This window comes from Pseudorca crassidens, chromosome 6 (genome assembly GCF_039906515.1).
Source record: "Pseudorca crassidens isolate mPseCra1 chromosome 6, mPseCra1.hap1, whole genome shotgun sequence".
Classification (NCBI taxonomy): Eukaryota; Metazoa; Chordata; class Mammalia; order Artiodactyla; family Delphinidae; genus Pseudorca; species Pseudorca crassidens.
Genome location: NC_090301.1, coordinates 125,265,790 through 125,278,298, shown reverse-complemented (window position 1 = coordinate 125,278,298; position 12,509 = coordinate 125,265,790). Strand labels below are relative to the sequence as shown.

Below are 12,509 nucleotides of genomic sequence, written 5' to 3'. Positions count from 1 at the left end.
ACCCGTAGGCCTCTTCGCTGGAATCCATCATGGCTAAGAGATGCACATGCGCACAGGGGAGGACCCTGAGATGTACCAAATATGGACTCAGAACCAGGCAAAGCAAGATGATTGACCAGAGGAAACCTAGAAGCAATGCCCCATAAAAGTGATTCAAACTACCACGAGGGTGCGACTCTCTGAGCTCACCCGTGTGAGTCTATTCACACATACATTTTTTCCTCCTAATAAACACTTTACTTGCTCCACTACTTTCTGTCTCTTCATGGAAATTCATTTCTACAAAGCTGACGGGCCAGGGCCTTGTCACTGGACACTGGTCTTGTGGCTAGGGTTCAGCGCTCTCACAGCCTGACTTCAGTCTGTGGCCGGGAACCAAAATCCTGCTTCAAGCCACCTCAGGCTGAGGCCACCCAAGACCATGGGGACAGGATGCACCCAAGACAACTTTGCCTCCTTCACCAACCAGGCAGATGTGCAGACGCCATTTCTCCACCGCCATCGGCTTGAGACCCAAACCTGGCCCCTCCTGCTCTACTGAAGGAGACAAAAGGAACTCATCTAGAGGGCTGGGCCAAAGGCTACGGTTATCTCCACTGCCAGCAGCCCCCTCCCCTGTGAAATGCATAATGCACCATAAGTACTGCTCAGAGGCAGATAAAAATAGCTTTGAATCAAAGAGGTAGTTTCCTTATTTTGTCTCCAAGGACACAGATCAGAGGGCTGGACGGCATGTGGGCAAATCAGTTTTTGCTCTTGGCAGGAGTTTCAGTGCTTTTCCTCCACAAGCACAGAAAAGTCTGCCAGTGTCGATATCTGAAGCTGAGATAATAGGCTGGAGCAGTGCTTTATCTTTTCTTGACCCACTCCCAGCCTTCAAGGTCTCCGCTCTCCTTCTGTAGACACACAGGATAAGCCAGACATAACAGCAATAGCAGAGAAGTCCACCAGGCCCGCTGGACCGATGAGGCTGTGTAATGATGACCATCGCCCTCCACCGCAGACATCTTCTGCCTGCAACTCTGCAGACCCATAGCAGCAGCCCCATTTTACAGGTGGGAAAACCGAGGCTCAGAGAGGCCACATTATTTTTCAAGCATCAGTGCTAAGTCCAGCTACCCTCAAAGCCTGAGGTCTTTTAAGACTCTGCAGATGTGGAATCACTATCTTGGCTTTGCCTCCTGCCTCCTCCACTTAAAAGCTGGGCCACAGAGATCCAGGCTCTTAATCTCTCTGAGCCTCAGGTTCTTCGTCTGTAAAATGGGAGTCAAAACTACTTCCAGAGCTGTTTGTAACTCAAAGGAGATCGTGTAAAGGAGTTTTGTATTCTGCAAATTGACACGTAGATACTAGTTACTGTTATTCTTATAATTGAGCACTTAATGCACACAAGGCACTGCTCACCAGGCCCCTAGGAGGCAGGTATTATTAATATCCCCACTGTGCAGCTGACTGATTGAGATGCAGGAAGGCTAAGGCCTTGCCCACAGCTAGGAAGAGGCAAAGCCGTCACTGGAACAGAGGCAGCTGGCTCCAGCGTGGGCACAGTGAAGCCTAAACATGGCGATGGTTACCACAGATGTATTTTCCTACGCTGAAGACGGTTAAGGGTGACGGTGCCTTGCAAGAGTATCTTCGCCTCCCTTCTAATCCTCCCAAAGGTTTATTCTATTCTGTAGTACAATCCTCAGTCTGGGGAAGAAAAAGATCTGATGAAGAAGTCACACCAAGGTGTTGCTGCTGATAAAGCGTCTGTAAGCAGCAGGGGTGTTTGCATCCTAATCAAAGCCTGGAGGGACGGACAAGACAAATAGAAGGCAGACAGAGGGTCAGCGCCCAGCACCCTCCTCAAGGGGGCGGGGGCGGGGGTCAGTGGGGCGAGGTGGGCGGCGCTGGGAAGAAGGAGGCTTTAGCTCACTCTCCTGGACACTCACCCCAACAGTGCGCGGGGCTAGGGAGCAAGTCCAAGTACACCCAGGCCCCACAGCAGCTCCTTGGTTCCAGGGCGAGGACGTGGGAGGGGTCTGAGCATACAAGCCACGCCCTGGGGTGGAGCCCCCGCAGAACCACCTCCTAGCCCCGCCCCCAACTGCCCAGCGTCCGGGGGAGTGTCAGAGCATTCCTTCCTCTGTAAGATGGTACGAGGGCCTCTCTCCCGGGTGGTTATGAAGGTTAGATGAGATGCGTGTATACGAGTCGTGATTGCAGAGCAGATGATCACAGGTGGCCATTGCCCCCTCCACCCCCATGCAAACTCCTCCCCACACCCATCGCGCCTGCCTCCCGGGCTCGCTCACCTCAGGCCGCTCTCACTGCTGTGTCGAGCGGGTGCTAGACATTCAGCCCAATGACTAGCACCCAGTCCCTCGTGCCTTTGGCCAGAACAGGGTGGGCAGTCCAGATGCCCCAATCCCTGGCAGGCAGGGCCGAGGACCTATGTGCCCATGGGAGGAGATGAGCAGAGCTGAGCTCACAATTTAACCTGAGACCCAGAAGAACGCTGCCTTTTAGCTGGACTTCCTGGAGAAGTGCTGAGGCCGGCTGCCTTAAGCCATCTTCTCCACGGAGTACTGAGGAGTGAGACATGTATGAAGCAGAGAGAGGAGAGGAGAAGGAAAAGAGAAAAATATGCATTTATACTGTCTTTTATAGTTATATAATTGCAGTTGTATACCCTTCCTTTTCCCTCACTCTGGCTCCCCTCCCTTGGCCCCTTATCAGGCATCTTCAGACCCCCTTGTAACATTCAGGATGGCGAGTATCCAGGTGCCTCCCCCAGCAGCTGCGGCAGCTACCCTGGAGGGGGAGCCACACCAGAGCAGGAGAAACAAGGGAAGCCAGGGTGAACTCGCTGCCTTTGGGGAATCACAGAAAAATCATCATCATGGCTGATCTTCTACTCTTCGTCAGGACCAGACGAAGCTAGCTACATACAAGATCGTTAGCCTCACAACAGCCTGGCCAGGAAAGTGGCATCATTCCCATTTTGCAAATGAGAAAGGTTAAATGACTTGCTTCAAGTCAACAACTGAGATAAGATTTTAACACTTTTGTCAGGCTGCAGTGCCAGAGTCAGATAGCCTTCCCAAGACATTGGAGGGAGTGTGTATTTGATCCACATTCAGGTGCCTTTCTTGAATCTTCATTCAATGGGTGTCTCCAGGAGGTACCCTGATAAATCCAGCTGGTTTTACTCTGTTTCTCTGATAGAATAAAATGATCGGGAAAGGAAGTGTGTATTGCTGTTTTGAAATTATAACTCCCTTTACCTTCCCGTGAAATAATGAAACTCGTTTCTAAAGGGGAAAAAATTAAATCTCATCCATGTTCTGTCAAGATGGGCAGCATCACCTCAGAATACAAACGGTTGTGTTACTTTTCAAAGACATTTTCCTCATTATAAAAATAATAGACAAGCATCAAAATGGAATATATGATACGTTAGAGGAAATTTGAAAACGCAGAAAAGTATAAAGAAGAAAATATAAATCACACAAAATTCCTCTAATAAAAAACAACCAGTATTACAATTCTGGTGCATTTTCTTGCTTTTCTCAAGTCCACTGACATTATAACCTGTAGGAGTGGTTGTAAGACTTCAAGTGGGAAGAAGGGGGGTGGGGTAGGGCAGAGCTGAGTCCTGCTGGTTAATGGTGTTGACACTTTCTGGAAGCTCAGCCCCCATTTCCTCATCTGCAACCCCCATGGGCTTTGATAAACACACAGATGTGAGTGAAAGCAATTTTTATGAAAGTTTGCTAGTAACTCTCCGTGATGGCAGGGACCATGTTTTCATGCCCTTTTATGTGCCCAGAATTTAGAAGACTGCCTGGCCTGTGGAAGCCTTCTATATAATTTTATTTTTTAAATGATGATAAACACTTCTCTGCTTTTTGGCTAAGATCAAGTATAGTATCTGTTCCTATCAGTTTAAAATGGTGATAGTGTTGAAGTCTTTTTACTACACTGGTGTCCAAACATTTTACCAAATTTTATTATACAAATGTTCACGTTCACACTTTTTTAACAGTGTGTCATGTATTTTAAAGAAATCTTATGTGGAACCCAATATCTGATAGCATTTACAGAAGCAAAGTAGCCCCTGTTAAGGGGAAGAGTATAAGAGCCCACCCTACACCCTGTTGCCTCCAAGGTATTCCCCACAGGATCTGCATGGAAGCTTAGGTCACGATTTGAAAAATAGTTTCAGAAGCAGTTTGCAAACCACTCTTTTGATTATTTGAAGGCAGAAATGGGGCTCTGGGACACAGCAAAGTAAAGGAGGTTTCAGCGTCTCCCAGAACCCTATTCAATGGCCACTCAGTCCTTTCCCTCATTCCAGCTTCCCCAAGAGAAAAGGGGCCACGGCAGGCAATATTGCAGGGACAGCAGCTGGCGTTCACCAGCCTGAGCTGAGGCCCTAACCTCCCCTAACCCTCAAGGCACCCTAAGAGTCCAATGCCATTTGTATGCCCATTTTGCAGATTAAAAAAAATGAAAGCTTAGGGAGGTTAACTAACTTGCCTCAGATCAATAACTGCTGAGGGAAGGATTCAGAATTGCACCCAAACCAAAATCCATGTTTGTGGCCACTCGTACTGGAACACACTGGGGGCATTCAGAAAGAGGCACAGCAGAAACACCCAGACGGGAGGAAGGGGCAAGCATGCTAAGGCTGGGGTGCCCAGTGCCAACCCCCCCCGCCATGCTCCCACCCCCACCCCCCTTTGACAAGGCCTTTGGTGGCTGGATACCAAAACTCCTCCCTTCTCCCTGGATGGGAAGCCGGGGGTGGTAACCCAGGCAGCACAGTGTGGAGGATGGAGTTGCCTGGGCTCTAATGCAGAGAAGTGGGGGAACACTGGTGTCCCCATATGTGGCCCAGGCCCGATCACCAGCCCAGAGCACATGCAGGACCCCAGTGAGGGGCCTGGGCTGGGAACCCTGGCCCCGAGAGCAGGGCCTCCACCACATCCCTGAGAGCAGAGAATCAACCCAGCGGGGTTGGGGGCTGGGGGCGGGAGTCCTGTCTAGCGAGTCAGTCAAGTCTGCACTGCAGGATGACAACCATTTCCGTGGACGTCCTAGGGCTGCCTGGCTTTGCCAGGCACACCCCACTTCCCTCCTCCCATCCCCCTCCCAAGTGTCTGGGTGGAATCCTTGCTCTTTTGATGCACTTCCTGATGTGTTTTTTAAATGGTGCCTACTAAGTGCCTGGCACCCTGCTAGGGGCTGGGTTGCCATCAGACACCCAAGTGGCGAGACAGACAAAGGACAGAAACAGCACAGGTGGGGACAGGGCCCGGAGCTGACCAGGACTCTGCGTGCGGGGGGGAAGCTCAGTGCGGGCCGGGAACATGAGACACACACAGACAGACCCCAGAGGTCTCTGCAGCCCCTGCCCTCGGCTCTGCCAGGCCTAGCTGGGAAGCCACCAGGCCCTCTGTGTGCCAAGGGGCCAGCAGCTTCCAGGGATGAGCTGAGGACCCCCTGGGGTGAGTCCAGGAGAAGGGTTGGGTGGGATCCCTTAGCGTCCCAGCTCATCTGGGGTGGGGTGGAGTGGGTCCAGCCCCAAGGAGAGAGGGTCAGAGAGGATCGACAAGTCCAGGGCCCTGGTGGGGGGCCCTGGAGCCAGGGTATTTGGAGCTTTCCCTAGCCTGGGGCAGTGTACTGGCCTCTTGTCCAGACCTCCCAGAGGAGTCAGTCCTCATGCTTCAGAGATATCTCCTGAGCTCAGGATGAAGCCTGCACCACGTGAAAGGCTGCCAGCACCCTCATGACCCCACCCTTGCCTTTTTCGGATTTAGAGGCCCAGCACACTCTGATAACGTGGGGTTGCTGCCCACCCAAAACAGGCCTGCAAATGTGCTTGCCCTTCCCCCATGCAACTGGTGCCCTTCCTTCCCCGGCAGAGGGGACGTCTTGGGGACAGGAGTGTGCCGTGAGAGCTCATTCAGCGCTCAGCCTGGGCTCAGCCCCTTGAGGAACAGGAAGGAAAAGGGGGCTGGGCCAGGGAGCGAGCAACACTTGTTCCACGTACATCACCCTTTCTGCGGGGCCCCTGGCCCTTCACGGTGTCCTCTCCACCTGGTGAGGTCTGGGAGCTTCGTGAGATGCGGTGTGATGGTCCCTCCCCGACTGGCGTCCAGACAACGTGGAATTAACTCATACAAAGGTCTATTCTGCACCCAAGCTGGCACCAGACACTTCTAAACGCTCAGCCAGCCTCTGCCCAAGGCCAGACCGGCCTCTCCTCAGGCTAGTCTAGGGTCCTGCAGATGCAGAGTTAAGACCCCAGGCTGGACTCCCCAAGGCTCTTCTGCCTGGGGGCAAGCACTCAAGGGAGCTGATGTCTCCTGACTGGCTGGGGCCGGGATGATGGTTAGGGTACACCCCTTCTCCCCTTTGGGCACCTCCACAGTGCAGCCCTTTGTCAAGACAACAGCTGCAGGAAAAGAATAATAGTCCTGTCATTAGCGATGAGCCTGAGCATTCCACACAGACACATAAAACAATTTGCGAAATCTGGTTTGCGTTCCCTCTAACATATATGTCAATGGAAATCGCCAACTCTGCTTTCAGGAAACACAATAACCTGTCATGTGTATTGAGCGTGATCAAGAAAGACATCTCCTTCCGCCTTCTGGCACTACATCGTTAATCTCCCTTAACAGCCTGGAAGCGGGGAGCATGTCTGTGGGCAGTGTGACTGCCCCTCCACGGGTCCTCTCAGCCACAGCCCTCCACTGATAGACGCTGCCCCCAGAATGAGGAACTCAGCTGCCCAGAGCGAGCTGCACAAATCAGGAACAATCTGACATCTCGAGGTCAGCTCAACGGAAAAATCATCACAAGTATCTCGAGGTGACAGATCTTCCCATGATGCCACAGGTGCTTTCCAGCCGTGGCGCTGCCAGTACAGTCCCAGGTTCTGGTGGGACCGAAGGTGGGAAACAGACAGAAGGGAGAGAACAGAGCAAGAGGCAGTGAAGCCAAGACTGAGGGGGCTCTGCCATCTCTCCCAGACGTCGCTCTGCTGTGATGCACAGATGCTTGGAGCTGGAAGGAAGCTCAGAGATAGTTTGCTTCAATAGTTTGTTTCATTTTCTCAGAGAAAACTGAGATCAGAAGGGGAACAACCTTACTGGTTCACCAGGTGACAACCCTGGGAGGGGAACTCAGATCCCTCGCCAGCACCTCCTCGGATGGACAGAAGCAGAACTCCAGTTCTCCACTCAGGGGCAGGTGCAAATACTCAGTAAGCATGATAGGTGGGCAAGACCCCATGGAGGTGCCCGTCTGTCAGATCGCAGATGAGAAACAGAGAATCACACAAACCATTATTTGATATGAATTGTGGCTGAAAGCTCGTGGAGCTAAAAGACCTTATAACCAGGGGGTCTAACCTAGTCTGGGCCTGGCAGGCAGGGGGGACTCGCCTAAAGAGGTGTCACTGAACCTGAGACTGGAAGGTTAGCCAGACAAAAGGTGGGCAGAGACCCGGGAAGAGGGTGTCTCCCTCCCCCCGCTCCCTCCCTCTCCCTCCTCCTCCAAGACAACCCAGCTGGCCACACTGCCGGCCTTCATGCCCAATACAGGGATCACTGCCCCACTCCCAGGCCTCCTGTGGCCACATCTCTCGCCTTCCTCCCATCCAACGCTTCAGGTCCTGCGCTCCCCCTAGGACCACAGCCTCCCCCAAACCCGGCGCCGCGAGTGTGCTGTGGGCTCCATCTCCAACAGCGCCAATCACACGGCTGGACATACGATGGACTTTCAGCAACGAATGAATGAATGGAGTAGAGGGCCCATAAGTGGGGCAGGATAGAGGGCCAAGAATACTCTGGGATGTCTGTTCCTGTGCAGCAAGCAGCCCAGAGCAGCGGGTATGCTGGTGAGGCCTGAACAGCAGCCCAGGCTCCTCTCCACAGCAGAGCCCTTTTAAAGCCTGTTCCCTCAAGGTGCTTCTCCGCTCAGCGGTCCAAAACACAGCCTTATGGAAACCCCCTTACGTCTCGGCCTGATAGGGCCGGCGCCAGGCGGATGGGAAACAGCCATCTCGTCCAGATATGGTCTCCCCCGTCTGCTGTCCCCACAGACTCCCAGGAGTAAGGGCTGCAGGGAAGTCAGTAGACAAATATCCTGGATGACAAGACACGTTGTCAGGACCTCTGATGCAGCCTGTGACCTGCCCACCCACGTGGGTGGAGAGGAAAGGGTGATCTATCAGCCGACAGATCAGCACAAACCGATCACTTGAGCTCGGTGACGTACACATGGGAGGAGGTGCAGGTGAGATGGAATTTAAAAGCCAAAACAGCTTCTTCTGCATCTAAGAGTAGAGACAAGTCACCTTGCAGTCCATTTTTGTTTTCTTGGAAATCACAGGAGTGGTCCCTCTCCAATTATGACATCAGTGAAGAACCCTTGCTCCAGAAAAAGCTATAAGAGGACCTTTAGTTTTCTCCGTTGTACAATCCCCAGTGAAGAACCCTGGGGCCCTCTTGAAGAGAAAACACCAGGCGTGTATGCAGTGTAGCCTGAGTGGGTCCCGGGGCAAGGTCCGCACTGTAGCGGTGGACCAGGTCCACCAAGCTGTGCGAGGCTTGTGCACAACAGTGACACCACGTGGCAGCACCAGAAACCACAGCACCTCTGGCTTGACTGGTTCCCCAGCTCGCTCTCTCCCTGGGTGTCTGGAAGCAGGACCAGCTCCAGAGATCAGGGACAGATCAAGGAGTTTCTGCCTTTCCTACTAATGAAGGCTGGTGAAGACTCCAGAAGTTCCTGCCATGTACCCATATCTCCCTATCTCTCCCAGGCTGGTAAGGGGCCATCCCAGTTTGACATACTCTGTCTTGTTTGATGCCCATAACCACCTGGGAGATGTGCACCCATAGTGTTGTCTGAATTCTGCAGGTAAGAATGTTCAGTGGTTAATGACTTTCCCAAATTCACACACCCCAAATAGGTGGCAATGCTGGGATTCAAACCAGGCCTGTCCTACTCTGGGATCCACACTCCTTCTGCACCCCACAAGGCTCTCTCTGCCCCCAGCAGAAGCCAGGAGCAACAAAGCATCTCAGGGCCGCATTGCTTCTGGGTATTGTGTCCCTTTGGGTTTAGCCCAGTTAAAGCTTCCCTGGTAACCCGTCCCTTCCCACACCTTCTCCAGTCAGTGTAATGTCTTTGACATTTGGTTCACATGTGGCCCCGGCCCCTTAGATCAAAGACCATGTGTGTCACATGGCATGGGTTTTTTTTGGGTGTGTGTTGTGTGTGTGTGTGTGTGTGTTTCCATTTTGCTTAGCTGGCACAAGAAACGTGTCTAAGCAATCAGCATAACTTTTGAAAATCAATTTGTATTCTGTCAGCCCGAGTATCATTAACAACCTCCGCTAATACAGCAATAATGAACATCTGGAAACACAGCAGCTGTTCAGGGAACGAGGTATAAAAAACACTAAGATGACAGCTTGTTTTTCGTAAGCTAGATTGGCTCTGTGCAAACGGGAGAGGCAAACAGACAAACCAGAGGAGGAGGGGAAGGGAAAAGGGAGGAGCGCTTATGCCCCAGGAACGACTTCATTGAGAGAAGACCCTCACTCCGCAGCTTCTCTGAGCTGGGCTGCCCTGGGGTAGGTACCTGTGAGCTCAGCGATCCCTCTGGACAATCAGAGAGGCCAGCAGTCCAGCGTATGGAATCCTCTGTGTGGTTGAGCATCCAGAGACGGGCAAGCTGGCCGAGCAGGCAGAACCGCCGCCCAGTGCAGGAGACGTTTAGGCCTGGACTTGATGTTGAGGGAGCAGGGGAAGGTGGACTCTCCAGGCCAGAGGGGCTGAGGTCCTAGGGATTCTGGGTGTGGCCAGAGCATCAGGCTTGGAGTCGAGGGGATAGAGGCCAGTCCACAGGAGTCCTGGGAGGCCCTGATGGGGGTGCACACTGGGTCCTGGAAGTAGGGATGACATGGGTATTCTTAAAGCCACATCAAAGATGGGACAGATGAGGCGAGGCCTCAGGCCTCTCCCCAGGCAGCACTGCTGAGCCCCCAGGAGGATTCAGCAGGCGACAGGGCAGATAAGGTCTCTGTCCTCCTGAGAACCACAGACGGGGAGCAAGGTCAGCAGACTAACGTGATGCCTTCCCTGGGGATGGTGTTCCCTCAGATGCAGCTGCCTTGAGCGGTTGGAGTGAGCAGAGCCTGAGGCCGGGGAAGCCTGACCCACAGCTTCGTGGGGATGGGAACTCCAGGCAGAGGAACTGGCAAAGGCAAAGGTCAAGTGTGCTCAGGAAGAGAGCACCCTGAGGCCCGGGCAGGTGAGAGGGAGACTGGTAGGAGAGGAGAGGCCATGGGGAAGGGCCCACTCTGGGCCACTGGCTGCAGCTCGGGCCCTGAGGACCATATGACCCCACCAGCCTCTCACAGGCTGCCCCCTGCAGAGCCAGGGCCCCTCGTCCTCCCAGCCCAGCCCTCACACCCGAAGGCCATTTCAGAGGGATGGAGGCTGGTGGGGGAAGAATGGAAGGGGGAGTGGCCCCAGCCACTCCTGGCTGGTTTATAATACTGTTCAAGTCCTCTGTTTCTATATTGTTGTTTTGTCCTAGATGTTTTATCTGTCATTGAAAGCAGGGTATTGAAGTTTCATATTATTATTATTGGAGAACTATTTCTTTCTTCTATTTTGTCAATATTTGCTTTATATATTTTGAGGCTCTGTTGTTTAATGTGTATACATTTATAATTTTTCTACCTTCTTGATAAGTAGAAATTTTTATAAACATGTTCTTCTTTGTCTCACTGTAGTAATTTTTTACTTAAAATCTATTTTTTTCTGATATTAGTATAGCCACTCCAGCTCTCTCTTTCCTTCCTTTCACTTTCATCCTATTTGTGTCTTTGGGTCTAAAGTAAGTTTATTGTAAGCAGCATAAAGTTGGATCATTTTTTTATAATCTGTCCTGCCAATCTCTATCTTTTAATTGATTGGTTTAATCCATTTACATTTAAAGTGACTACCAAGAGTTAACAACTTACCTCTGCTATTTCGTTATTTTTTTCTATGTCGTATGTTATATTTTTCTTAGTTTCTCCAGTAATACCTTCTTCTGTATTTGACTGATTCTTTTCTAGTGTAATTCTCTCTTCACTTACTTTTCTGCATATTTTTAAATTTATTTTCTTAGCGCTTAGCATGGAGATTACAATTGACATCCTAAATTTATAACCATCTAATTCCAGTTCATACCAGCTTAGTTTCAATAGCATACATTAACTCTGATCCAATCCTACTTCATCTCCCTTTTGTTTTATTATTGTCATAAATTACATCTTTATACATTGTATGCTTAGTAACATAGATTTGTAATTATTGTTTTAAGCAGTTGTCTTTTAAAGCATACAGGAAACAAAAAGAGGAGTTACAAATCAGAAATGCAATAATGATAATTTTACATTTACCTATATAGTTAACTTTCCTGGAGATCTTTATTTGTTCATACAGCTTTGAGTTATCAACTAGTGTCCTTTCATTTCAACCTGAAGTGCTCTCAGCATTTCTTGTAGGACAGGTCTACTAGCAACAAACTCTCTTACATTTTGTTTATCTAAAAATGTCACAAGAATTCCCTGGTGGTCCAGTGGTTAAGGCTCTACACTTTCACTGCCAAGGGCCAGGGTTCAATCCCTGGTCAGGGAACTAAGATCCCACAAGTCACATGATGTGGCCAAAAAAAAAAGAAAGAAAAATGTCACAAGGCTACAGTAATCAAAACAATGTGGTATTGGCACAAAAACAAACACATAGATCAATGGAACAGAATAAAGAGCCCAGAAATAAACCCAAGCATATATGGTCAATTAATCTACAACAAAGGAGGTGAAAATATGCAGTGGGAAAAGATAGTCTTTCAGTAAGTGGTGCTGGGAAAAAATGGACAGCTACATGTAAAAGAATGAAATTAGAATATTTTCTCACACCATATACAAAAATAAACTCAAAATGGATTAAAGACCTAAATGTAAGACCAGACACCATAAAACTCCTAGAAGAAAACATAGACAGTGCACTCTTTGACATCAGTCCTAGCAATGATTTTTTGGATCTGTCTCCTCAGACAAGGGAAAAAATCAAATATAAACAAATGGGACCTAATTAAACTTAAAAATTTTGCACAGCAAAGGAAACCATCAACAAAATAAAAAGACAAGCTACAGAATGGGAGAAGATATTTGCAAATGATATATCTGATAAGGTGCTAATATCCAAAATATATAAACAAGGACTTCCCTGGTGGTCCAGTGGTTAAGAATCCACCTTCCAATGCAGGAAACTCAGGTTCAATCCCTGGTGGGGGAACTAAGATCCCACATGCTACGGGGCAACTAAGTCCACGTGCTGCAACTACTGAACCCATGCACCACAACTAGAGAGAAGCCCACACATCACAATGAAGAGCCTGTGCACCGCAATGAAAAATCCCGCGTGCTGCAACTAAGACATGATGCAAT

At 50.2% G+C, this 12,509-nt stretch overlaps 1 pseudogene; it reads left to right on the top strand.

Annotated features, from left to right (window-relative positions):
- Window positions 1-3,877: 3,877 nt before the first annotated feature.
- LOC137226852 (U2 spliceosomal RNA) lies at window positions 3,878-4,022 on the top strand (annotated as a pseudogene).
- Window positions 4,023-12,509: the final 8,487 nt, after the last annotated feature.